Source organism: Bactrocera dorsalis, chromosome 6 (assembly GCF_023373825.1).
Source record: "Bactrocera dorsalis isolate Fly_Bdor chromosome 6, ASM2337382v1, whole genome shotgun sequence".
Lineage (NCBI taxonomy): Eukaryota > Metazoa > Arthropoda > Insecta > Diptera > Tephritidae > Bactrocera > Bactrocera dorsalis.
In genome coordinates this window covers 9,034,125-9,061,063 of record NC_064308.1, presented here as the reverse complement: position 1 = coordinate 9,061,063, position 26,939 = coordinate 9,034,125, and the positions used below count along the sequence as shown (strand labels likewise).

General features: G+C 40.0%; 1 protein-coding gene across 1 annotated transcript in view; it reads left to right on the top strand.

The window, feature by feature from the left end:
• The window catches only part of LOC105227111 (ADP-ribosylation factor-like protein 4A), a 566,667-nt gene extending 546,077 nt beyond the window's left edge, over window positions 1-20,590 (top strand). The window contains exon 8 of the mRNA XM_049459663.1: window positions 20,568-20,590. The gene's annotated coding sequence lies outside the window, so the exon portion shown is untranslated. The remainder of the gene's footprint in view (window positions 1-20,567) is intronic.
• Window positions 20,591-26,939: the final 6,349 nt, after the last annotated feature.

Genomic DNA, 26,939 nt, shown 5'->3' with positions numbered 1-26,939 from the left:
TTCAAAGTTCAAATACAAATATGTTTTTTATTAAGTACAAAAGGAATATTCGAATTATATCAATGTAAAATACATGTCTCTTGCTTGTGTCAGGAGACCACTTTTCCGTCTTAAAATTAATGTGTGTATCCCACCGACGCCACTCGACGACTCACTCTGTGTCGATTGCCAGATTGTTGACAGTCGGCCTTTCCTGACAGGAAATCGACCTCGATTTCGGCGCCATCGTAGTCTTCGGGAACTAGTTCATCATCAAGTTCGGGACAGTTGTGGCACCACGGCTTAAGTTTGCTTGACTCGTAAACGGATGAGAAAGTTCGCGATTTTATTGGCATACCTGGCACGTCTTCTATTAAATACCGATCATTATTCAATACCTTTGCGATACAATAGGGTCCACGTTATTTCGGTTCTAATTTTCTCGACTCACCGGTTGCGGAAACTTCGTTTTCTATGACTACTAAATCGTTTTCGTGATATATACGAGGAAGGGAATGCTTTTCATCGAATCGTTTTTTCCTTTTTTCTCTTTCACGCTCGATATTTTTGGATGCAAAGGTACGTTTTTCGTCTATCGGAATATTATTAGTAGATTCGTCTACGTCTTCATGTACGGCGGCAACTAACTGATTGTATGCAAGATCGCGTAAGCTAAAGTCAAAAATGAGTTCGTTTGGGCTATAACCCGACGTTTTATTTTTCTGCGAGTTAATAGAAAATTGTAAATTTCGTAACATTAAGTCCCATTCTTTTTGATTATCTACAGACGTCCGCAAATAATTAAGGATTGTCTGATTCGCGCGTTCGACTTGACCGTTCGACCGCGGGGTACGTACAGCTGTTTTAACGTGTTTTATCCCGTTCTCTTCGCAATAGGCCGTAAATGTTTTGGATGTGTAAGCGGTACCACGATCAGAAATTAGTTTAACCGGTAACCCAAAATAGCTAGTTATCTCGTTTAAGGTATTTATTACGTGAATCGTCCGCGTGTCGCGCACTGCTTTAACGATAAGGTACTTAGAAAAGGCAACGGATATAGCCAAAATGTAACAATTTCCTTTCTTACTGCGAATGAATGGACCTAGGTGGTCAACGTGAATTACGCGAAACGGTATCGGTTCTATCGGATCGTAGTGCATTACACCTTCAACTTTACCGGATTGAGCTTTTCGATAGCAACAATCAATTCACGCGGCGATGTAATTCTTCAGGTATTTACGCATTTGGGGAAACCAAAACCTACTACGAATGCGGGTGATAGTCTTCTCTAACGCATGATGACCCATCTTGTCGTGGCATAGTTGAGCAATACGCCATCGTACAGTTTTTGGAACGACGAACTTAAGGCCATCGTCTTCTAGACGATAAAGGCGGTGATTTTGGATTCGAAAATATTTCTTGATTTCTGTTTCTCGATCAGATTTAACATGACCTCGTAGAATGGCGACTACTTCCCGTAACTTTTCGTCTTGAATTTGCATAGTGTAAAGCCAATCGTTGACGTCGGCTTGTATCTTGAGGATAGAACCTACCGGTTCCACGTTTTCAGCAGGCTGGTCAGGTGCTCTACTCATGGCATCTACGTGAGGTAGCCTGCTACCGGAACGATGTACTGCTTCAAAGTCGAATTCGGATAATTTCAGCCACCATCGAGCGATTTTTGCTTTGAGCTCTTTGTTATCTCGAACTTTGGCTACGGCTGCACAATCACAAGTCGAAATTTCTTACCAAGAAGGTATATGCGGAAACGGTCTAGCACTTCGACAACGGCGAGAGCTTCTAACTCATATGAATGATATCGGCTTTCGGGCTCTGTGCAATGACGGCTGTAGTACATAGTTGGCTGCCACACTTTACCATCATACGACTGCATTAAGACTCCTGCGAGGCCGATACTGCTAGCGTCTGTATGTACCTCATGCTGCGCATTTTGGTCGTAAAGGGCCAACACCGGAGCGGATGTCAAAAGATCGATAATACGTTGAAATGCTTGTTGCTGTGGCTCATTCCAGTGAAATGAGTTGCGTTCGGATTTTCGTAACATTGTTGTTAACGGTTTAGTGATTAATGAAAATTCGGGGACAAATTTCCTAAAGTATCCCGTGAGTCCTAGGAAACGTCTTAACTCTGTGATATTCGTCGGCGCTGGGAAATTAGGCATTATACCATTCTCGGTTGTCACGTGACCTAGGTATTCGATTTTACTTTCTAAAAATTTGCATTTGTCGATTCGCAAAGTCAAACCGCTCTCTCTAAGGAGAGTCAAGAACTTTTCAATACGCTGTAAACCTTCTTCAATCGTACGACTGGGTATAATGACGTCATCTAGATAAGCCAAAACCTCACCCGTTTTCATTTTAGCCACCAACGTGAGTTAACGACATAGCCTCGCTCCGGGTCACACACACTCACATACATCTTATCTCCTAATATACATTCCGAACAAAGGCGAACTATGTATGTAAACCGATAGAACTCGCTTTGACATGCACTATCAGTCGAACAATAGAAATGAACATGCATTATCTAGAAAGGCATTCTCAACATGTAAACAACAAACATCTGGCAATGGAATAATCCACTGCGATAACCAACTCCGCATCTCAAGTAATAGCAAGATAGCAGATATCGAATTACAACAAAGAAGTCGCATGCAGATAACAGCAGCCGCATTTCATTAGTATAAATAGCTGTAAGATCTTATATTAAAATTTAGTTCTTAAGAATATCAATAAAGGCACGCATTTCGGCGTATAAATAAAATTGTTTAAATTCTTGAACTCATATCGTGTAAACGATATTAACTGGGGGCTCAACCAGTCTGTAAGCCATCTCTATCCATTGAATAAAACGATAGAAAAAATTCCACGGGAAGTAGGACTTCCAGCACTAGATCTTTGAAAAAGGTGCTTAAAATTGAACAAAGATAAAATTAATATTCCTGCAAAATCTGGAAAAGAATAACGGATAAGTCTTGATATATAGATAAAACAGTCAAGCAACGTTATATCAACGGATATCCCAACACGCTAGAATCTCAAAAAAGGAGACAAAAGCCGTTCAATTTGCGTCGTCCCCTATTGAACACCGACGTCAAGATGACAACACAAGAAATCGCAAGCTTGAGAGCACAAATCGCTGCTCTGACCACAACGTTCACTGAAACTCAACAAAGATTGAATTCGTTGGAAACCCACGCAACACCTAACGTCACAGTCACAAACCAATACCAGGACTGTACACCAACCATCACAGATGAATCACAAATAAACTTAGAAATATTCAAAACCTTACCAGTCTTCACAGGCGATATGAGCTATTATAGGTCATGGAGAAAACGCGCCTGGACGCACATGGAAAACATCAAGAATTACGCTACTACACCCATGTACTACACGGCACTCTCGATTGTACATTCCAAAATTCAAGGAGAGGCGGCCGATATTTTAATAAACCACAACACCAAATTCAACTTTTATTCCATAATAAACCGTCTCGATTATACTTATGCGGACCAGAGACCTCTGTATGTTTTGCTCGAAGGAATGAAAAGAATAAAGCAAGGAAAAAGGACTCTGGCAGAGTTCCATTCCGAAGTCAGCAAGTCACTTAATCTTGCACTCACTAAAGTTGAGATGGATAATCATGGACCAGGAAATCCATCAGCTATGATTGAATATGCAAACCAGGAAGCTGTGAGGACATTCATTCTCGGTCTGAACAGCAAATATACCAGCGGCACCCTCTACAGTCACAATCCGAAGGACTTAGAAACCGCTTACGCTATCGCGAGTACGATATACCAACGTACCACCACAAAACAGCTATAACCGTCAATTACAAGGGCTACCTCCAAATAATCAATTTCGCGGTAACCCTCAAAAAAGAGAACGAAATCCTTCATCTCATAATTCCCACGTACAACAGAAATGTCAACGTGTAAAGCAGACTCGCGACGAAGAACTACAATCGCTTACACCAGAATACGAGAACGATGATTACGAAACAGGCAGCGCTTTTTTAGGCGCATGAACGATTTGCCGTGTCTGCAACGCCACTGCAGGGATACAGGCAAACTTATTAACATCCTGATTGATACTGGAGCAACAAACAACTATATAAGTACAAAATGTAACTTAGGTAAGTCTATTCAAATTAAACCTGTAAAAGTGAAAACTCTTCATGGTTACTCAATAACCAAATCAAAAAAAATAATTACATTGTTAGAACATAATCTCACATTTTTTGAAACTGATGCATTAAAAGAATTCGATATGCTTCTGGGTGAACAGGGTCTTAGGAAAATTAAAGCAGAAATCAACCTTTTCGAGTACACGCTCAGTTATAAATATTGGGCCAAGAAAGAAAGTGAATCTGTGCAAAAAATAAATTATACGGTTAATAGTGAAAAATATAGAGCAGAAATCGAAGAAATTATGCAAAGAAATGAAGACACAAATGAAGTGCTACCATATACTACCACGGTACAAGCTACCATTAGAACGAAATCCGAAGATCCTATTTGGACCAAGCAATATCCGTACCCTATGTCGGATAGCGATTTCATTAACAAAGAAATTAACAAACTTTTAGAAAATGAAATAATTCAACCCAGCAAAAGTCCGTATAACTCTCCCATTTGGACAGTCGCAAAAAAAGGTACCGATGAACAAGGGAAACCTAAGCGCAGAATGGTCGTAGACTTTCAGAAACTTAACAATCAAACTGTTACAGATAGATACCCCATACCTGATGTGGCTATGACCATACAAAATTTAGGAAACGCAAAAGTATTTTCAACTCTAGACTTAGAGTCTGGTTTCCATCAGATCCTTATTAATAAATCAGACAGGGAAAAAACGGCTTTTAGTGTAAATGGAGCTAAATACGAATTTCTTCGTATGCCATTCGGCCTGAAAAACGCCCCATCTATTTTTCAAAGATGCGTGGATGATATCCTTAGACCATATATCGGGAAGTTCGCGTACGTCTATATAGACGATGTTCTCATTTATTCTTCCTCTCCTGAAGAACATATCGAACACATCCGCATAATCATAAATGCCCTTCACCAGGCCAATATGAAAATCTCTAACGAAAAATCTCACTTTTTCAAAGACTCTGTTGAATACTTAGGGCATATAATTAAATACAATAAGATTACAGTTGACCCAACAAAAATACAGACTATTAAAAATTTCCCTATTCCTACAACACTGAAGGAACTCAGATCCTTCCTAGGTCTCGCAAGTTACTATAGAAAATTTATAAAGAATTTTGCAGCCATCGTCAAACCACTAACTACGTTCCTCAGAGGAGAGAACGGTGGCATATCAAAGAATCAAAGTGCAAAAATAAAAATCACTTTAGACGAACCTGCACTAAAAGCACTGAACATAATAAAAGAAGAACTACAAGCCCAGGTCGAACTCTTCCAACCAAATTTTAACAAACCTTTCGAATTAACCACAGATGCTAGCAATTACGCTATAGGAGCCGTATTATCCCAAAACCAAAAACCCATATCATTTATTTCACGAACGCTCAGTGAAACAGAACAGAATTACTCCACAAATGAGAAAGAGTTACTCGCAATTGTATGGTCACTACAGAAACTACGCAACTACTTGTATGGTATAGCAGATTTAACAATATACACCGACCATCAATCTCTAATATTCTCCATATCAGAAAAAAACCCCAATACAAAATTAAAAAGATGGAAAAATTTCATTGAAGAATATGGTGCAAAAATCGTTTACAAACCCGGACATCAGAACGTGGTCGCTGATGCCCTTTCTCGTCAGCAAATAAACAACACTTTAAATTCTGATGACTCCCAACATTCAGCACAAAGCTTACCAACACAAAGACTCAAACGAGTAAAAAAACCAGTAAACTCCTTTAGAAACCAAATTACGAGGGCTGTCCGATAAATAACCGACCTAACCATGATGCACGCGACTTTTTCAAAATTTTTTTTTTTATTTTTCTACATAGTCTCCTTGTAACTCCACACACTTCTCCCAGCGATGCTCCCATCTCTGCAACCCTTCCAAATAGTACTTGGCGTCTTTGTCTGCAAAATACGAGTTCACGAAAGAGATTGCCTCCTCATTTGACGAAAATCTCTGGCCGCCGAGCGCAGTTTTAAGTTGAGGAAACAAAAAAAAGTCGCTTGGTGCTAGATCCGGTGAATAAGGTGGATGGTCAAGCAGTTCGAACCGCAATTCGTGGATTTTCGCCATGGCGACTGTTGCGGTGTGAGATGGTGCGTTGTCTTGGTGGAACAAGACTTTCTTTTTTTGCAAATGTGGCCGATTTTTCGAAATTTCTTCCTTTATCTTGTCCAATAATGATGCGTAGTATGCTCGTGTTATAGTTTTTCCTTTTTCAAGATAGTCGATAAAAATAATTCCATGGCTGTCCCAAAAAACACTCGCCATCACTTTCCCAGCCGACTACACAGCTTTAGGTTTTTTTGGGGCTGGTTCCCCCTTTTCAATCCACTGTTTAGATTGGTTTTTTGTTTCGGGCGTATAATGATGAATCCAAGTTTCGTCTACAGTTATCAATCGGCGCCAAAAACGGGTTTTATTGCCTCTAAACTGAGCCAACAGAGCTGGAAATGTTCATGCGCGCACGTTTGTGGTCTAGCGTAAGCAAACGCGGCACCCAACGCGGGGACAGCTTTCTCATGCCCAAATCTTGGTTTAATATGTGACAAACAGTTTCTTTTGACATCTTCATAATCTCAGCTATTTCCCTAACTTTAATCCGGCGCTCGTCTAGTACCAATTGATGAACTTTAGCGATGTTATCGTTAGTGGTTACAGTTTTTGGACGCCCAGGACGTTCATCATCTTCCAAGCTCCTGCAACCACGTTTAAATTCAGCTGCCCAAAATTTTAAAGTGGTAAACGATGGTGCAGAGTCACCATACCCAGAGTCCAACTCATCTTTGATTTGTGAAGGCGTATTACCTTTCAAAAATAAAAATTTAATTACAGTTCGATATTCAATTTTTTTCCATTTTGGGGAAATCACCGAAATAGACTCACAAAAACGACTGTTAACAGATAATTGCGCAAGATAAATTTCTGAAATTTTGGCGAGTAGCTATTATAATATGCACAATTTGAAGTAGAAACTTTTTTTTCAGATGTGCCGCTAGCTTCACGTTGAGGTCGGTTATTTATCGGACAGCCCTCGTATTGTAAAACGGTCAGATCAGAACCCCATCGAAATATTCTCACAAAACATATTTTCTAACAGCCGACACACGATCTTTTTTAATACGAAAACTGTATTACTAGATAGACTAAAAAATGTAATTAGACCAAAGATAACTAATGCTATACAAATAGATGAGCAAATGTTATTTTACGTCGAAAATGACATTATCAACACATTTCCAACTGTATCGATTGTACTAGCGCAAAAATTGGTGGACGATATTACCGAAACCGAACAACAAGAACAGATCATACAAGACACACACAGACGTGCTCACAGAAACTACAAAAACAACGCACAGGAAATCTCGCTCAGATACTACTGGCCAAACATACGTGACGCTTGTAAAAAAGAAGTACAAAACTGCGAAATCTGCCTCACAAACAAGTATGAACGCCGACCAAATAAACAACCAATAGAATCAGCACCGATACCGAACAAAGTAGGCGAATACATACACTTAGACTTATTTTTTATGAGCAACAATATGTACATTAGTTCAACCGACAAATATTCCAAATTCTGCCATTTGAGACAAATACCATCAAAGAAAGACACATACAAATATGTTGACGAGATACTGTCACAAATATACCCAAACGCAAAGTTTGTAATGACTGATAACGAGTCAACATTTACTGGCATATGTGCACAACAAATATACAAGCGATTACAAATAACGCATACCAAAACTCCAGCCTATCATTCGACAACAAACGGTCAAGTTGAAAGAACGCATAGCACAATTATCGAACTCGCAAAAGTATTAGCGCATCAACACAGTTCGGCTCCTGACGATCAGATATTTGAAGCAGTCCGACAGTACAACAAAACAATCCATTCGGTAACCAACCACAAACCCGAGGACGTGTTTTTCAATCAAAGGGAATATCCTGGCATCGAAGAGCGTCTTCAACAAAACCAACAGAGAGTTTTGCGATACCATAACCGTAATCGGAAACAGCTCAAATACAAAGAAGGAGAGGTAATATATTCAAAAACGCATAGACGAAACAAAACGGAAAAAAATACGTGAAACATATAGTAAAAAAAGACAACGGAGAAACAATAACGACCAATAAAAAAGTAATTATCCATAAAGACAATATCAGAGCAAAAGCATGTACGGAATAGTATTTACCTTACTTTTCTCTATCGCACTTTGCGACAATATTATAGATTTAAGCCATAGGAAATATGTACTAGTAGAAACTGATCCTGTTTACATTTCACTTCACTTAATTTGCTAATAGAGAATAATAATAAGCAAAAATTTATTAATTCACAGTTCGAAAGAATACTCGAAAGCCTTGATCCCAAAGCAATAACCGAAAACATTGTTATATCAGAAGTTTATAATGAACTCAAATCAATAACTAACACTATAAATTTTGCAAAAACTAATAATTTCTATTCTGGCACATTAAATTTGAAAGACGTGTACGATTTAATAAACCATGAAAAGTTAGATCTTCCAATAATTAATATATTAGAATATGCCGACATTCATATATGTTACCTACAACAAACAATTATAACAATATACAAATATCCTATCCTTGAAACTAAATGTAGCTTATTTAATGTATATCCTTTAGCATATAAGCATGGTAAAATTAATTTAGACCCTAAGATCGCAAAGTGTAACGATTATCAAAGAATATCTAAATGTAGAAATTATATGGGTAACTTTATTTGTAAATCAGAACCCGCTGACAATTGTACTATAAAAATATTAGAAGACAAAACAGCACAATGCGAAACAACCCACGAAAATAATGCTCCACTTCGCATCCTAGAGAATGGATACATTTTGACAGATTACCAGCATACTTGGAACAACATGCATATATCAGGCCCTAAATTGATACACTTCAATGAATCCACGAACATCGATAACATGACATATTACAATCATCAAAGACAACTCAGAGAAATAATACACAATCAACACAACGAAAAACTTGAAGTACTCCGTATCCTTTCTTCAAACTCAATATACAAATTCAGCAATATCCAAACACTCTCAACATTTTTGATACCTATTGTAGAAAATCCAGTACATTTTACGTTCTTCATCATAATAGGATTCCTTACTTTAGTAGTCACCACTTACGGTATGGTACACCTCTGCCGATATCGCGTAAATAACTAGAAGAATGCTTCACAGACAAAGGCAAATTGACGAAATATACGAAGTCGAATTGAATCGTCTTCAACAACAACAATCTGTAGCAGCATAGCGAGGACGCTCCGTTTTAAGAAGGAGGGGAGTTAACGACATAGCCTCGCTCCGGGTCACACACACTCACATACATCTTATCTCCTAATATACATTCCGAACAAAGGCGAACTATGTATGTAAACCGATAGAACTCGCTTTGACATGCACTATCAGTCGAACAATAGAAATGAACATGCATTATCTAGAAAGGCATTCTCAACATGTAAACAACAAACATCTGGCAATGGAATAATCCACTGCGATAACCAACTCCGCATCTCAAGTAATAGCAAGATAGCAGATATCGAATTACAACAAAGAAGTCGCATGCAGATAACAGCAGCCGCATTTCATTAGCATAAATAGCTGTAAGATCTTATATTAAAATTTAGTTCTTAAGAATATCAATAAAGGCACGCATTTCGGCGTATAAATAAAATTGTTTAAATTCTTGAACTCATATCGTGTAAACGATATTAACTCGTGTTCATAACAGTTTGAAACACGGCCGGAGCATTGACCAACCCAAAAGGCATTCAGTTAAACTCGTAGTGCCCTTCATTGGTGACAATTGCCGTGAATTGTTTCGATTTCTCCTCGAGCTCAATTTGATAGTACCCCATTCTTAAATCTAGCGTTGTAAAATATTTATTACCTGCGAGCTGTGCGAAGTGTTCCTCCATAACTGGCATTGGGTATAACATTTTGGTTGTAATTTTATTTAGGCACCTATAGTCTACGCAAAGACGATGCTCACCGTTTTGTTTTTCAACCAGGACGATTGGTGACGCGTACGGAGATTCGGATGGTCGTATAATTTCGTTTTCGAGTAATTCTTTGATGATATCGGCGACGATTGGTCTTTTTGAAAAAGGGATACGATACGGCTTCATATTTACGGGTGTTTGCGAGTTCAGTTCAATTTCCATTTTCTTTAGTTTACAACGACCAAGATCAGAAACTTTCTCTGAGAACACATCACGGTACGAAGAAAATATTTGCTCGAGTTTAATTAAATAATTTGTATCGATTGTTGTGTCGGCACGTTTGCTTAAAGCATTTTCGACACGACAACCACCGTTCTCAATCACTAGTCGACTACCGTTTCTCCATAAACAGTCAGTTCCAAGCAAGATATTTTCGTTTAATAAATTGTCTTTCACGATTAAAATGTCACTTTCAAACTTCTCATTGTCGATTTCGACGATTGCGTTTATTTTTGCATCGCATACGTATTTACCTCCACCGAATCCGTTCAGTGTGATAGAGCATGTACTGATACTACCGAGTTTTATCGCAAAACTTTCTTTGACGAGAGTACGACTGCTTCCCGGATCTACGAAAGCATTTGTACTTACACCATTAACTTTAATTTGCTTTAAAATACCGTCAGAGATTTCGTTTTTCACTGGCTCGATTGCCCTTACAGGGTTTGATTTTTCGGGACACATTTCGGTTGTATGGTTAGTGCGTTGACATTTTCCACAACGAATTTTTTTCTGTGGCTCCGGGCACTTAATGGAATAATGCCCCGTTTTTGAACAGTTGTAACACTTTATATTTTCATTTGATTTAGGAATTGTGTTACGCGTACCGAACGTAGGATTTATGGATTGTATTGGCGTTGGTTTAGAATGTGTGTTTATTTTACCGTCATTATAAATTGAATAGTCATTTATATCACGCAACAAATCAATACACCGTGTATAACTGTTCGAAATTTTTCTTTTCAAATCACTATCATTAATACCGTTGATGATGTGAACAGCAATATCGTTTTCAAAAATACCACATTTATTGCCGTAAGCTACCATGCGATAATAAAATTCTTGAGGAGATTCGTTTTCCCCTCTTCTCATTTGCGACATTTTAATATAGGCATCGGCGACACTGTGTAACGTTGGAAAATCTTCAATAAATCGGCTTGAAAACGCGGACCAGGTCGTGTATACAACAGGCAAGGAATCAACCCACTGCTTGGCTGGTCCTTGCATTTTCTGTTGCACAGTAAAAAGTAGAAAATTGTCATCGATACTGTAGCATTACGTAGCATTTCGACGCGTTGAATAAACTGTGTAGCATTTAATGACATCTTTGAAATTGGATTAAACGATGGCAATAGATCAATTATTTCGCGCACATTAAACGTTGGACGCGGTTGCCAATTTTGCTGGTGGTGGATTGGCGCATACGGCGAATCAGATATTACGGGACAAGTTGGATAAACCGGAACATGCGTGTACCTAGGGGTATACTCAGGCATTGAATAAGCTACTTGCTCATACGTTTGCGTGGCCGGTATCTGCAGCGAGGATACCGGTATTTGCGTTTGTGAGGTCGGTACCTGCAACAGAGGTAGAGAGAATTGCATTTGCGTGGTTGGTACCTGCAATGGTGGTACTACTGATTGCACGGTGTGTACGTTCGAGGATCTCACATATGTATTTGTATCCAATGGTGACGAAATACGTGGTGGTACAAAGTCTGAAGATGTTGCAGCAACATTTTGCCGCAGTTCTATTTCGCGAATTGTCTTTTCTAACTCAGCAACTCGTTCTAACAATACCGAACTAGCACTTTCGTAATGCTCCTCGTTATGTTTATACCTCTCTAGACGATTTATGAGCGTATTTTTGTTACCACTACAGGCGAGTCCTGCATCTCTACACATTTGTCTTAGATCAACGACGTTTTTATTTCGCAAATTTTCCATTATCACGTTTTGTTTTGCTACCGATGTTCAACGAGTTGAAGTTTTACGCTATCAGCGAGCAAAGTACGCTTGCGCGCTGAATAATAAACGAGCGTAGCAAAACAAACACACGATTAATTTTCGTTGTATTCGTTTATGTTGTGACTACGGCACAACACATTCCAATGATATAAGCGAATCAATGGAACTCGTAGAACGTTAAAAATATTATGCGAGCGTATGGCTGTGTGAAACGTAAGTGAGAAACTTTTGCATTGTTCTCCGTATTGTTGTATAAGCGACGATTTACGAATATGTGGCGACAATGTGATGAACGATCGTTGTATTCTTTTTCGCCAACGATATGTGTGCATGCGTGAGTAGAATAACCACACTTCAATTTTTAGCGAGTGTTGTTCAGCTTATTCTGCTGAATGAAGAGCGACGAAACGAAAGAAAATGAGATATAACGAACTCTCTCTGAATTTGTGAGAAGCAACGAGACAATTTAAAATTAACGTCAAATAATTTCACAACGAATGTTCAGCGGAGCCCCGATTTCCAAGAACTCTGCCAGCGGTGTCTCAACTTTGGAATTTTCCACGCATTTAAGAAATACAACGTTTTATATATTTTAAACAGCGAATTTACACTTTCAGACGTTTTTTTTTTTACGATTTATTTCTCACAAAAACGACTTTACGTTTGTACGCGTAGATTTTAATCTCACTTCTGAGGCTGTCAGGAGACCTCTTTTTTAGTTTTAGTTCTGTTTTTATTCTTTTTCAAAGTTCAAATACAAATATGTTTTTTATTAAGTACAAAAGGAATATTCGAATTATATCAATGTAAATTACATGTCTCTTGCTTGTGTCAGGAGACCACTTTTCCGTCTTAAAATTAATGTGTGTATCCCACCGACGCCACTCGACGACTCACTCTGTGTCGATGCCACCTCTTGACTATTGCGGCTTTGTAGACAGGTTGCCAGATTGTTGACACGTGGGATAAACCTCCTCAACATTGCATATAAGGTTCAATCGAGCGTATTGTGCGGAAGATTAAAGCCCACCGTCAACAAACTGATTGGACCTTATAAGTGTGGATTTAGACATGGAAAATCAACAACTGATCAGATATTCACCATGCGCCAAATTTAGGAAAATACCCGTGAAAGGAGAATCGACACGGCTGTGTGAACTGACTTTGAGCACTACCAAAAACTCCATCAGGATCGGGAAAGAGCATTCCGAGTCGTTATTGTTGGGTAAAATAATACGAAATGCAGAGCTTAATCGAGCAGGTACATTCTCCTATATGAGTGGCGTACGCCGATGATATTGATATCATTGACCTCAACATCTGGTAGTGAATGAGGGCAAAATGAAATATCTGCTGTCACTTCGTCTATCGTGGAACCAGTATCAACACCACCAACAATGTCAGCTTCGAAAGCCAACATGTAATAACTTTTGCCAACAGATGCTACTTTAGACTTAGTAGGCAATTGAAAGGTAAAGTCCTCTCTCGACGAACAAAAACCAAACTCTATAAGTTAGACGTTATTCCCGTCGTCGGTGCAGAGGCATAGACAATGACAACATCTGATAAGTCGACTTTAAGAGTTTTCGAGAGAAAGGTTCTGTGAAAGATTTATGGTCCTTTGCGCGTTGTCTACGGGGAATATCGCATCCAATGGAACGATGAGCGAATTAAAAGGCAGGAAGACCTCCACTCCGTTCTAGGGGCCAGGTGGAGAGGGACCTGGCTTCGCTTGGAATATCCAATTGGCGTCACGTAGCGGAAAGAAGAAACGTCTAGCGCGCTGCTGTTAACTCGGCTATAATCGCGTAAGCGGTGCCAATGCCAGAAAAAAAAGAAGAATGATTAATAATAGGATATTTATATATAGTTACAAATGCAGGATGGAGTCATGTGTAGAAGTTCACGCAAGTGAGGAAAGATCTCTGATCGCCACTCACTTGAGAGTGGCCAGAAATGATTCTTTTACATATGACTCAAGCAGCTCAAGACTTCCGGTCTTTGACCAAGTATCCTCTGGGTAGCCGAAGAGTATCCGTTTGAAGGCGAGCTAAAGTGAGAAGGCGAAATATCCCCTACTTAGGGTTGTGCGCAGGGTTTGGGACCCACCACGTAAAAAAACACCTCCAATGAAAATCAACAATCAGCCTCGGATGAGAGACCCCTCTTTTGATGGCGACCATGGCAAACGAACGAGCACTACGAATTGAGGGCATGCACCTGGAATGTCCGGTCCCTTAATTGGGAAGGAGCCGCTGCCCAGCTGGTTGATGTCCTCGTGAAAATAAAGGCTGACATCACCGCCGTCCAAGAAATGCGATAGACGGGACAAGGACAGAGACGAGTAGGTCCTTGTGACATTTACTACAGTGCCATATAAAGGAGCGCAAGTTTGGTGTTGGATTCGTGGTGGGAGAGAGACTCCGTCGCCGAGTACTATCATTCACTCCGTAGAATGAACGTCTAGCCACAATCCGCATCAAAGCGAGGTTCTTCAACATATCGCTGATTTGCGCCCACGCCCCGATGGAAGAGAAGGACGATGTGACCAAATATGCCTTTTATGAGTGCTTGGAGCGCACTTATGAGAGATGCCCCGTCACGATGTCAAAATCGTGCTTGGCGACTTCAACGCTAGGGTGGGCAAAGAAGGTATCTTTGGCACTACGGTCGGTAAATTCAGCCTCCACGAGGAAACATCCCCAAATGGGTTGAGGCTGATCGACTTCGCCGGGGCCCGAAATATGGTTATCCGTAGTACTAGATTCCAGCATAAGAAGATACATCAAATTACCTGGCTGTCTCCGGATCGAAAAACCACCAACCAGATCGATCATGTTGTGATAGACGGAAGACACGTCTCCAGTGTTTTAGATGTGCGTGTGCTACGAGGTCCTAACATCGACTCTGATCACTATATTGTTGCAGCCAAAATTCGCACCCGCCTCTGTGCAGCAAAAAACGCACGCCAACAAACACAAGGAAGGTTCAACGTCGAGAAGCTGCAATCACAACAGACAGCCGAACGATTTTCTACTCGGCTTGCACTCCTGCTCACTGAAAGCACTCGTCAACAACTCGGGAACTGTGGGACGGCATTTCAAGCTCCTTACGTACAGCTGCAACCGAAACCATTGGTTTTCGGAAAGTGCAAAAGGACAGCTGGTACGACGAGGAGTGCCGTGTCGCAGCGGAGAGAAAACAGGCTGCCTACCTCGCAACGTTACGACCGACCACAACACGTTCGGGATGGGATACATACCGAGAGTTGAAGAGGGCAGCGAGACGCAGTTGTAGACAGAAAAAGAAAGAGGCCGAAATGCGTGATTACAAACAGCTAGATAAGCTGGCCGACAGGGGTAATGCTCGAAAATTCAACGAAAAGATGTGGCGGCTTACAGAAGGTTTCAAGACCGGAGCATACTCTTGTAGAACCTCCAAAGGTGATCTAGCCACCGATGTCCAGAATATACTTAAATTATGGAAGGAACACTTCTCCAGCCTGCTGAATGGCAGTGAACGTACAACGCCAGGAGAAGGCGAACCCGATTCCCCAATCGATGACGATGGAGCAGACGTTCCATTACCCGACCATGAAGAAGTTCGAATAGCAATTGCCCGCCTGAAGAATAACAAAGCGGCAGGGGCCGATGGATTACCGGCCGAGCTATTCAAACACGGCGTCGAAGAACTGATAAGGAGCATGCACCAGCTTCATTGTAAAAAAAGGTCGGACGAAAGCATGCCCAACGATTGGAATCTAAGTGTGCTCTGCCCAATCCATAAAAAAGTATACCCCACAATCTGCGCCAACTACCGTGGGATTAGCCTCCTCAACATCACATATAAGGTTCTATCGAGCGTATTTTGTCAAAGATTAAAGCCCACCGTCAACAAACTGATTGTACCTTATCATTGTGGCTTTAGACCTGGCAAATCAACAACCGACCAGATATTCAACATGCGCCAAATCTTAGAAAAGAGCCGTGAAAGGAGAATCGACACACACCACCTATTCGTCGGTTTCAAACTGCTTTCGATAGCACGAGCTGCCTTTATGCCGCTATGTCTGAATTTGGTATCCCCGCAAAACTAATACGGCTGTGTATGCTGACGTTGATCAACGCGAAAAGCTCCGTCAGAATCGGGAAGGACCTCTTCGAGCCGTTCGATACCAAACGAGCTTTCAGGCAAGGCGATTTCCCATCCTGCGACTTTTTCAACCTGCCTCTGGAGAAAATAGTTCGAGCTGCAGAACTCAACAGAGAAGGTACCATCTTCTATAAGAGTGTACAACACCTCAACACCCGCGCCGTTAGTTCTGCTTTCTCCAGACTGGACAAGGAAGCAAAGAAATGGGTCTGGCAGTGAACGAGGGCAAGACGAAATATCTCCTGTCATCAAACAAACAGTTGTCGCACTCGCGACTTAGCACTCACGTCACTGTTGACAGTCACAACTTTAAAGTTGTAGATAATTTCGTCTATCTTGGAACCAGCGTAAACACCACCAACAATGTCAGCCTAGAAATCCAACGCAGGATAACTCTTGCCAACAGGTGTATCTTCGGACTAAGGAGGCAATTGAGAAGCAAAGTCCTCTCTCGACGAACAAAAACTAAACTCTATAAGTCACTCATAATTCCCGTCCTGATATATGGTGCAGAGGGTTGGACGATGTCAACAACGGATGAATCGACGTTGCGAGTTTTCGAGAGAAAAGTTCTGCGAAAGATTTATGGTCCTTTGCGCGTTGGCCACGGCGAATATCGCATTCGATGAAACGATGAGCTGTACGAGATATACGACGACATTGACATAGTTCAGCGAAGTAAAAGACAGCGGCTACGCTGGCTAGGTCCTGCTGTGCGGATGGACGAAAACACTCCAGCTCTGAAAGTATTCGACGCAGTACCCGCCGCGGCAAGCAGAGGAAGAGGAAGACCTCCACTCCGTTGGAAGGACCAAGTGGAGAAGGACCTGGCTTCGCTTGGAATATCCAATTGGCGCCACGTAGCGAAAAGTAGAAACGACTGGCGTGCGGTTGTTAACTCGACTGTAATCGCGTAAGCGTGCCTACGCCAATTAAGAAGAAGAAAATTTATATTTTAGTTCGAAAATATCTTTGAATTGTTAATTGCTATTAAAAACCGTACTTTTTATCATTATTTGTGTCCGAATATTTTGTATTTAGGTACACCTTAATACTTGGACTTATATGTATGTCTGTATGTGCGTATGAAATCGAGTTTTCTCGTAAAATAATCGATTTTTCGGAATCGATATCCAGTAGTCGAAGTCGATTAAGAATCGGTTCTTGACATTTGAAAAATCGATTATTTTACGAGAAAACTCGATTCTCGAGTAGAATCGGGATCGAGTTTACCATCCCTATGGCAGCCATCGGGGCACATATAAAACCTCCGTACAATAACCACCAAAAAAACAAGAATTTTTTCCATGTAATTTATATGGAAAACAGAAAATTTGAAATTGGCACCTCTTAATATTAATATTAGGACCTCAGCTTTTGAGTGACTTTTTTTTACACATTTTCGAAAGTTTTGAGCCTGTTTTTCAGTTGAAAAAAAAGGTTTCCTCAGAATGGCACACGCTAATAAATACATATATAATGCTACATCTTGAAAAAAATCTTCACTTACTCTTTTTTCTCTAGGATTTTTATTTTGTCTCCTTGGCCTGAACTTTCTTTAATAGCAGCGTCTTCAGTGCACAATTAATTCAAACTATTTTCCATTGAAAGGTCTGCACAATCCTCAGTCACGTTAAAATCTTCAGCAGGTATACACTGTACTCGCACTTCTTGAGGTTGGTCAACATTTATCAACAATGAAGTCACTATTTTCTTATTTTCCCTGGGCTCACCTCTGGTGGCTCGCTGCTCATTTTCACTAGCTGCAACGATATAGCGACAGGGAATAGCTCCTGGTTTCAAAGTCCTTTTGGCGGCAGGGCCTATGAAAAGTTTAAAATTAAAATATTTTAAAACAAAGGTGATTTATCACCATTTACCCATTTCGTACAACTCGTTTTCTTCACAATTTTATTTCTTCTATCATTGACACAGTTTTTCACTACACACTTCATTTTGTTATTTAAATACAAAATTACACGGGTAAAATAAATTATTTCTATATTCACATTGATTGGTACCACGAATTTATAGCTGTCAAATTTTACTGCGCCGTGTGACGTAAACAATTGTTTCTTTACATTGTTCAAGTATAACGGACCTGCGCAATGCGTAATCTCTTTTCTATCATTCTTGCACTCATAACGGGTGATTTTTTTGAGGTTAGGATTTTCATGCATTAGTATTTGACAGATCACGTGGGATTTCAGACATGGTGTCAAAGAGAAAGATGCTCAGTATGCTTTGACATTTCATCATGAATAGACTTACTAACGAGCAACGCTTGCAAATCATTGAATTTTATTACCAAAATCAGTGTTCGACAATTTTTTTTTTTATCGACAAATTTTGTTCAGCGATGAGGCTCATTTCTGGTTGAATGGCTACGTAAATAAGCAAAATTGCCGCATTTGGGGTGAAGAGCAACCAGAAGCCGTTCAAGAACTGCCCATGCATCCCGAAAAATGCACTGTTTGGTGTGGTTTGTACGCTGGTGGAATCATTGGACCGTATTTTTTCTAAGATGCTGTTGGACGCAACGTTACGGTGAATGGCGATCGCTATCGTTCGATGCTAACAAACTTTTTGTTGCCAAAAATGGAAGAACTGAACTTGGTTGACATGTGGTTTCAACAAGATGGCGCTACATGCCACACAGCTCGCGATTCTATGGCTATTTTGAGGGAAAACTTCGGACAACAATTCATCTCAAGAAATGGACCCGTAAGTTGGCCACCAAGATCATGCGATTTAACGCCTTTAGACTATTTTTTGTGGGGCTACGTCAAGTCTAAAGTCTACAGAAATAAGCCAGCAACTATTCCAGCTTTGGAAGACAACATTTCCGAAGAAATTCGGGCTATTCCGGCCGAAATGCTCGAAAAAGTTGCCCAAAATTGGACTTTCCGAATGGACCACCTAAGACGCAGCCGCGGTCAACATTTAAATGAAATTATCTTCAAAAAGTAAATGTCATGAACCAATCTAACGTTTCAAATAAAGAACCGATGAGATTTTGCAAATTTTATGCGTTTTTTTTTAAAAAAAAGTTATCAAGCTCTTAAAAAATCACCCTTTACATATGGCATACAATTTGCCTATGCCGGTATACAACGTACATAGGGTACAAAATTAAATTAAAATTTCACAAATTTTACAAAATTTCGAAAAAATAATGCGAAATTTTAATTAATTAAAAATTTTAAAATTTGCTAATTAAAAAAAAATACGATCAAAATAAAACAAAAAATTTTAAGAGTTGGTAGAAAAAAAAGCACATACATACGTAATGGCATTTTCAAGTGTTCACACACACATATATTCAAAGACCAAATCGGCACCTGTCCAGCAATACCCCTTGTTCTTGTAAAAGTATAAGCAAGCAGGATTGCATACAAAAAAATTTTTAGCATCTTACGTATGCACATAAACACGCACATATTGTGCAGGCTCATATACAAAGGTCATCAACCTTTTTCTCCTTTTTGCATTATCGCTTGTATACGCAAGTATTTAATAACGAGTACGAAACATTAAATAAAGTAAAAAACCAGAAATGGCTGCACTGAAGCTAATATACCCTTCACAGGTGCATTTCTTTTAGTAACTATGTGTTTAAGTAAATCTAAAGACGTAGCTGGCCAGTGGTTTTCATTCAAAGGAAAACATTTTACTAACTCTTTTTAGCCGGGTTGTGTACTAGAAACATTAAGGTTATTTAATAAAGAAAATAGATCGTTTATAGTTATTTAAAATTTTAAGAAGATTTATTATTAATATAAACTTAATGGGAAAAAATTATAATATTTAGATATTAGTACATATTTATCATATGCAATACATATTTATATTTCTACTAGCTGACCCGGCAAACTTCGTTCTGCCCAAAATAGATTTTTTTTTTCATTTCAAAAATTACACCGGTATTGGTTTTAATAGAATATGAACGATTTTTCCTAATTTCATTGTGTATACTTTAACAAAATTTTTACAAACCTTTCTTTTGTAAACATTGAACGGGCAGGTTTTCGATATGATCCAAACATTCAATATATCGCATCTGTTCAAATCGGTCAGATGTCAGTAGTTTGTCAATATTGCAATGCAGTCAAATTTAAAAATGAACCGCCAGGGTTTTGTTGCGCCGGGGGAAAGATGATGCATCCCATGTAACGGGTGATTTTTTTGAGGTTAGGATTTTCATGCATTAGTATTTGACAGATCACGTGGGATTTCAGACATGGTGTCAAAGAGAAAGATGCTCAGTATGCTTTGACATTTCATCATGAATAGACTTACTAACGAGCAACGCTTGCAAATCATTGAATTTTATTACCAAAATCAGTGTTCGGTTCGAAATGTGTTTCGCGCTTTACGTCCGATTTATGGTCTACATAATCGACCAAGTGAGCAAACAATTAATGCGATTGTGACCAAGTTTCGCACTCAGTTTACTTTATTGGACATTAAACCAACCACACGAATGCGTACAGTGCGTACAGAAGAGAATATTGCGTCTGTTTCTGAGAGTGTGGCTGAAGACCGTGAAATGTCGATTCGTCGCCGTTCGCAGCAATTGGGTTTGTGTTATTCGACCACATGGAAGATTTTACGCAAAGATCTTGGTGTAAAACCGTATAAAATACAGCTCGTGCAAGAACTGAAGCCGAACGATCTGCCACAACGTCGAATTTTCAGTGAATGGGCCCTAGAAAAGTTGGCAGAAAATCCGCTTTTTTATCGACAAATTTTGTTCAGCGATGAGGCTCATTTCTGGTTGAATGGCTACGTAAATAAGCAAAGTTGCCGCATTTGGGGTGAAGAGCAACCAGAAGCCGTTCAAGAACTGCCCATGCATCCCGAAAAATGCACTGTTTGGTGTGGTTTGTACGCTGGTGGAATCTTTGGACCGTATTTTTTCAAAGATGCTGTTGGACGCAACGTTACGGTGAATGGCGATCGCTATCGTTCGATGCTAACAAACTTTTTGTTGCCAAAAATGGAAGAACTGAACTTGGTTGACATGTGGTTTCAACAAGATGGCGCTACATGCCACACAGCTCGCGATTCTATGGCCATTTTGAGGGAAAACTTCGGACAACAATTCATCTCAAGAAATGGACCCGTAAGTTGGCCACCAAGATCATGCGATTTAACGCCTTTAGACTATTTTTTGTGGGGCTACGTCAAGTCTAAAGTCTACAGAAATAAGCCAGCAACTATTCCAGCTTTGGAAGACAACATTTCCGAAGAAATTCGGGCTATTCCGGCCGAAATGCTCGAAAAAGTTGCCCAAAATTGGACTTTCCGAATGGACCACCTAAGACGCAGCCGCGGTCAACATTTAAATGAAATTATCTTCAAAAAGTAAATGTCATGAACCAATCTAACGTTTCAAATAAAGAACCGATGAGATTTTTATGCGTTTTTTTAAAAAAAAAAAGTTATCAAGCTCTTAAAAAATCACCCTTTATAATACCGAGGCATCTCCGAGTAAAGCAATGTTCTCGCGAAGGGATCACTGGCGCAAGTTGCAAAGAAACTTGTTAAAGTGGTTGCTGGTGGTGTTTCCGTTCGCTGTACTATGTTCTCTGCGTTGAAATAAACTCGCTGGCCATTCTCCAAATGAGCTGACAGATGCACAACAGTAGGATGGCGTTCATGAATTGCAAATGAAAATATTCTCCAGATTGCTTCATTGCAGTTCACATATCTGCCCATTTGAAATTTGCTAATTTCATCTCCTTTAACGCCAATAACCGCCATATCGCTTCCTTTGGTGACATATTTGCAAACATACTTAATTGATTTTATTGAACTGCAATACTCAACATTTATATGTGTTTTGAATGCCTTAGACAAAATTGGCGAATATGGAACGATCCATGTGTTATCAACCACGAAATTCTTTCCTTTCAATTGAGTGATGAATGTTCTGCCATTGTCAGCGGGTGAGCGACGCCGATAGAGAAGGTATCCGTCGTTTCCAGTTTGAGTTTCCGAAATAAAAGCACGGGGACAGAGTTTTTTGCATTTACTGTCCGACATACAAACCGAAGATGGATCGTGTTCTCCGCATGGCCCATGAACCATATTGGCCATCACCACTTCGTGCAACTCTGGATCTATTTCGACATCAGGAATTTCGGCGGAAATGATGTCATCAATTTGGTCAGGTGTAATTTTCTCCACCATCCAAAGAAGAATGTGTGCGTGGGGCAAACCTCTCTTCTGCCACTCCAATGAGTACATTCAGCATCGAACAGTGCCATATACACGTTGTTTCGTAATAAAGTCCATCAAACATCTGAGTTTTTGTTTAAACACGCGTGCTGTAACATCGTGGCGATCGCTTGGTGATTGACCGGGATGCAATAGATTCGTAATGTCTGGCCATTTTACTCATGCATGTGTCTAGGACTGCCAATGTATGTCGATGGCAAAATATAGAGTCGACCAATATCTGTAATATCCGCATCACCATTCATTGCATCTCTTAAGTGAATATACTCTTCAGATCGCAACTTCGACTGATTGTATTGCATGTAATTAAGTCGTTCTGTCTCAACTTTAACATACATGTCAACTGCATACTGTTGAAATAACCGTCCATATCTCAGTAAATGGTTGTCATAGTTTTGGCGAATCATCATTCGATATGCGCAAAACTTCTTTGAACTGACTTTTTTATTTGTCTCGACACCTAAAAGCTTAAATTACCTATATGAAGTAGCAAACAAAAATTTTTTTTTACTAACCATTCACCGGATTTATCATCTTATATCCTAAATGATATCCGTCTTCTCTACGGCAGAACATGAGCGGATATTGCATTGCGTCGTAAGACCGATGTGTCTCACTTATCTGTTTTAGTGCGTTTTGATTTCTACGTTTGATAACAATATCACGCGACTGCAAATTTTCTCAAACAACAACAACTGATATTTCGCTAACTGTAGGTGCATTATATTGTCTTTCATGTGACCCTGTTGGTCTTTTGTCCGCTTGTATGATTATACTATGATCATCTGTTGGCATACGTTCCAACGAAATCGTAAACAGTTTAATGAGGCCATTGCGTTCGTGTAACATTTGCTGCAATTGTTCGATTATTTCTCTTTTCATTGTATTGAAGATAGCACAACGCCGACTTACTTCATCATGTGAATCTCCCAGAAAGTAAATTTGGAGATATTTGTGTTCTTGATCTGGATGCGGCAACAGCGATCCAGCGAGATGAAACATTTGCCCATGAACGTGTATAATTGGAGGAAAGCTCTGTAGTTTCTGTCGAATATTTTTTGCAAAAATACCTTAAACGTTGGATTGTAGTTTTGTTCATTTACAATTTGCTTTAAGAAATGGCTCGAGTGAGGAGATTCACCGTAAAGCAGCTGGAACAATGGCTGTGGTGGTGGAAGCAATTCTGGCAACGGTTCATTTTTAAATTTGACTGCATTGCAATATTGACAAACTACTGACATCTGACCGATTTGAACAGATGCGCTATATTGAATGTTTGAATCATATCGAAAACCTGCCCGTTCAAAGTTCACAATGGAAAGATGTTGCCGCTGTTGTCGTCGAATAATCGCATGTTGTGATCTTACTTCATCACTTTGGCGAGCACGAACTTCCTTTCTTCTCGATCGTTGTTGCTGATTGTGAACTTCCCTTCTTCTCAATCGTTCTTGCTGATTGTTTGTTTGGTTGACATCTTCTAACTGGTGCGTGCTACTCTCCAGCAGTCTATTTCGTGGTGATACCCTCTCAATAACACTTTCCCTTTGACGTGCTCTGCTATTTCGCGCTCTCCTTGCAGCCTGGGAAATCCGAGAAGTGTTACCATACGTACTGATTCTTGACAACGTAACAAATATCTAATTGGAAATGATGATTCATTTGCATAAAGTTCATATAAGGTTTTACGGACCAATAACTTACCTTTGAAAACTCCAAAAAAGAATGAATTAAACTAAGGAAGCAGATCAATTGAATGATAAATTCCAATGTACATAAATCGGTATTCGCCAACACGCTAAATCACTTTCACTAAATAACTCACTTTTTAAAACAAAATATATCAATATATCAGTAAAGCAAGGCGCATTTTTATTGCTCTCTAAATTTTGCGTGTTCGATTGCAAAGCAAAATTGACGTTTAATTTAATTTGTGTTTGTTTCATAAAACTGCCATTTCCATAAACCAAAAATAGCACGTAACACAACCAAAATTACCATATAACCGCTGCAGCAAGAACAACCAAAATGTCGTGCTAGGTGGAAAAAAATGAGATAAATATATGGTGGATTAACAACCAAAATAATTAAAGATTGTAAGGGAGGTACCACGTCCCCTTTTTCGATAACGCCAAGCTTTATGGGTGAGAATGGTGTTGTTTCCTATAGCTCTATACCAATTTTCATGTTCCTACCTTAAACACTTTTGAAGATATTCACCTTAAAAAGTTCAGTTTGTATGGGAGGTGCCACGCCCCCTTTTCCGATTATCCCTTCTTTTATGTGTAAGAAGGCTTTTGATACCATATAGGTCTATACCAATTTTCAGGTCCCTACCTTGAACCCTTCTAGCCCTTCACAGATATTCTGCTTAAAAAATTTAGTTTGTATGGGAGGTACCATACCACGCCCCCTTATTCGATAGCCACCGATTTTATAGGTGAGAGTGGTGTTGTTATCCTGTAGCTCTGTACCAATTTTCATGTTCCTACCTTAAACACTTTTGAAGATATTCGACTTGAAAAATTCAATTTGTATGGGAGGTGCCACGCCCCCTTAATATTTTATTCTGATTTTAAGACATGACCTGCGCGTGGTAATAACAAACAAATCCCCCAAAGGAAGTATTTCATTTGGTTCAGCCGTTTTCGAGTTTTAGCGTTACAACTATACACCATTTCATTTTTATACATATAGATAAAACATAGTTATGCAATATAAATTACATTACTCATATCTATGACTTACACCTAATATTATATACTAAGTTATATTAATATTGAATCTAACATATGTACATATATCTACATATATAACATATCTATTTTCTAAAACTTAAAAATATTCCGTTATGATCACTATATGGTGTTTGATATGTGATATATGAGGTCATTGATGGATCCATGTTTGTCCATACCCAATCTATTGCTGTTTGCTGTTTTGTTGTGGCGGCGTTGTCCAATGTAGATTGAAATCCCAACTGTTGTAATCGAAGGACTACTGATGGTCGATTAAACTACTCATTTATCTGTCGGATATTATTCACCACATACTCTCTAAATTGTGGCAGTCTAAACGTGGGGTTCCTGTACACAAGTGATAAAGAAACTGTCGAATTGTTTACGTTTAATAGTTGGTAAACGTTTGCTGAACCTTTGACGTTCCTTGATAATGATTCTTCTGATAGATCGGGACATCGATCTTGTTTTGAGTATATTATAAGGCCGTTGGCCGGGCGTCGTCGGGATGACCTTGCTTCTCCATCAAGGCGTGCAATAATATTATAGCCCTCTATTGGAAATTCTTCTTGAGATAAGTATCTCCCCATTACTAATTGTTTACTTACTTCGATTTAGCCACCACTCACCTTGAAACTCGACACTGGTTATTTCACCGGCAATATTCGATTAGAGAAAAAAATACACAATTGGGGGTTTTGTTTTCTTTTTATTTACTTCACTGCCACTTCAGAATAGATATGCAATAATACTTGCGGAATGTATGCGGATGTAAAAGAAATGACGCTGCGTTGGACGTTCGCTCGGCTCTGGTCGACGTAAAAAAGGGAAGGTCGTCCTCTCGAACAGTCGGTTTTGATTGTTGGGTAGTGTAGAGTTGTGTTGTGATGTTCGTATGTGTGATATATATTCATGTGTAGTAGTGTGTGGTGTCTTCATGTGGGATGTCTGGATGTGTGGTGTCTTCACATGTGGATCGCGTTAGTGTGGTGTATTGTCGTGTGGTTGTTCAGTGTCGGGCGTACAGAGGGAAAAGCTAACTCATCTAGCCATCCCGGCCCCCCTAGGCGAATATTAGCCTAGCAGACGCTGTAATTGCTGCAGCGTGGCAACAACGCTGCTAAGGCCAGTGGAGCGGCGGTATGATGAACGATGCTGCTGGCGCCGCGGGGATGCTTCATTTCGCCTTGTTCTGGACGATGGAGGGGCAACTATCCTTCGATGCCGACTTGGCTGCTGCGATCGGTTCGTGGCAAGCTGCCGCGCGACAGGCCGTTTTGGGGTGCGATGCAGCATGGTATGGTGCGGCCTATTGCACAGTTGGCATAGGGTGATGGATGTACACTCCTGGGTGGTGTGTACCGTTGCTAAGCAATTCAGGCAGTGCCCGTGAGCTTGAGCAACCTTCTGCCGTTGCATGGGCTGCATGCTGCGGAAGATGCTACAATGTTGTAGCCGGTGTGGGCGCCGACATAGGGGACATCGGCTGCGCTGAGGTTCTGCTACGGGCGCTGAGGATGGTGGTAGTGGTCGCGTGCTACTACGATGAGCGGTAGCAGTGGCGGTTGCCGCTGGAGTTCGAGGCGCTGGAGTTGCCCCAGGACGTGGCACGGTT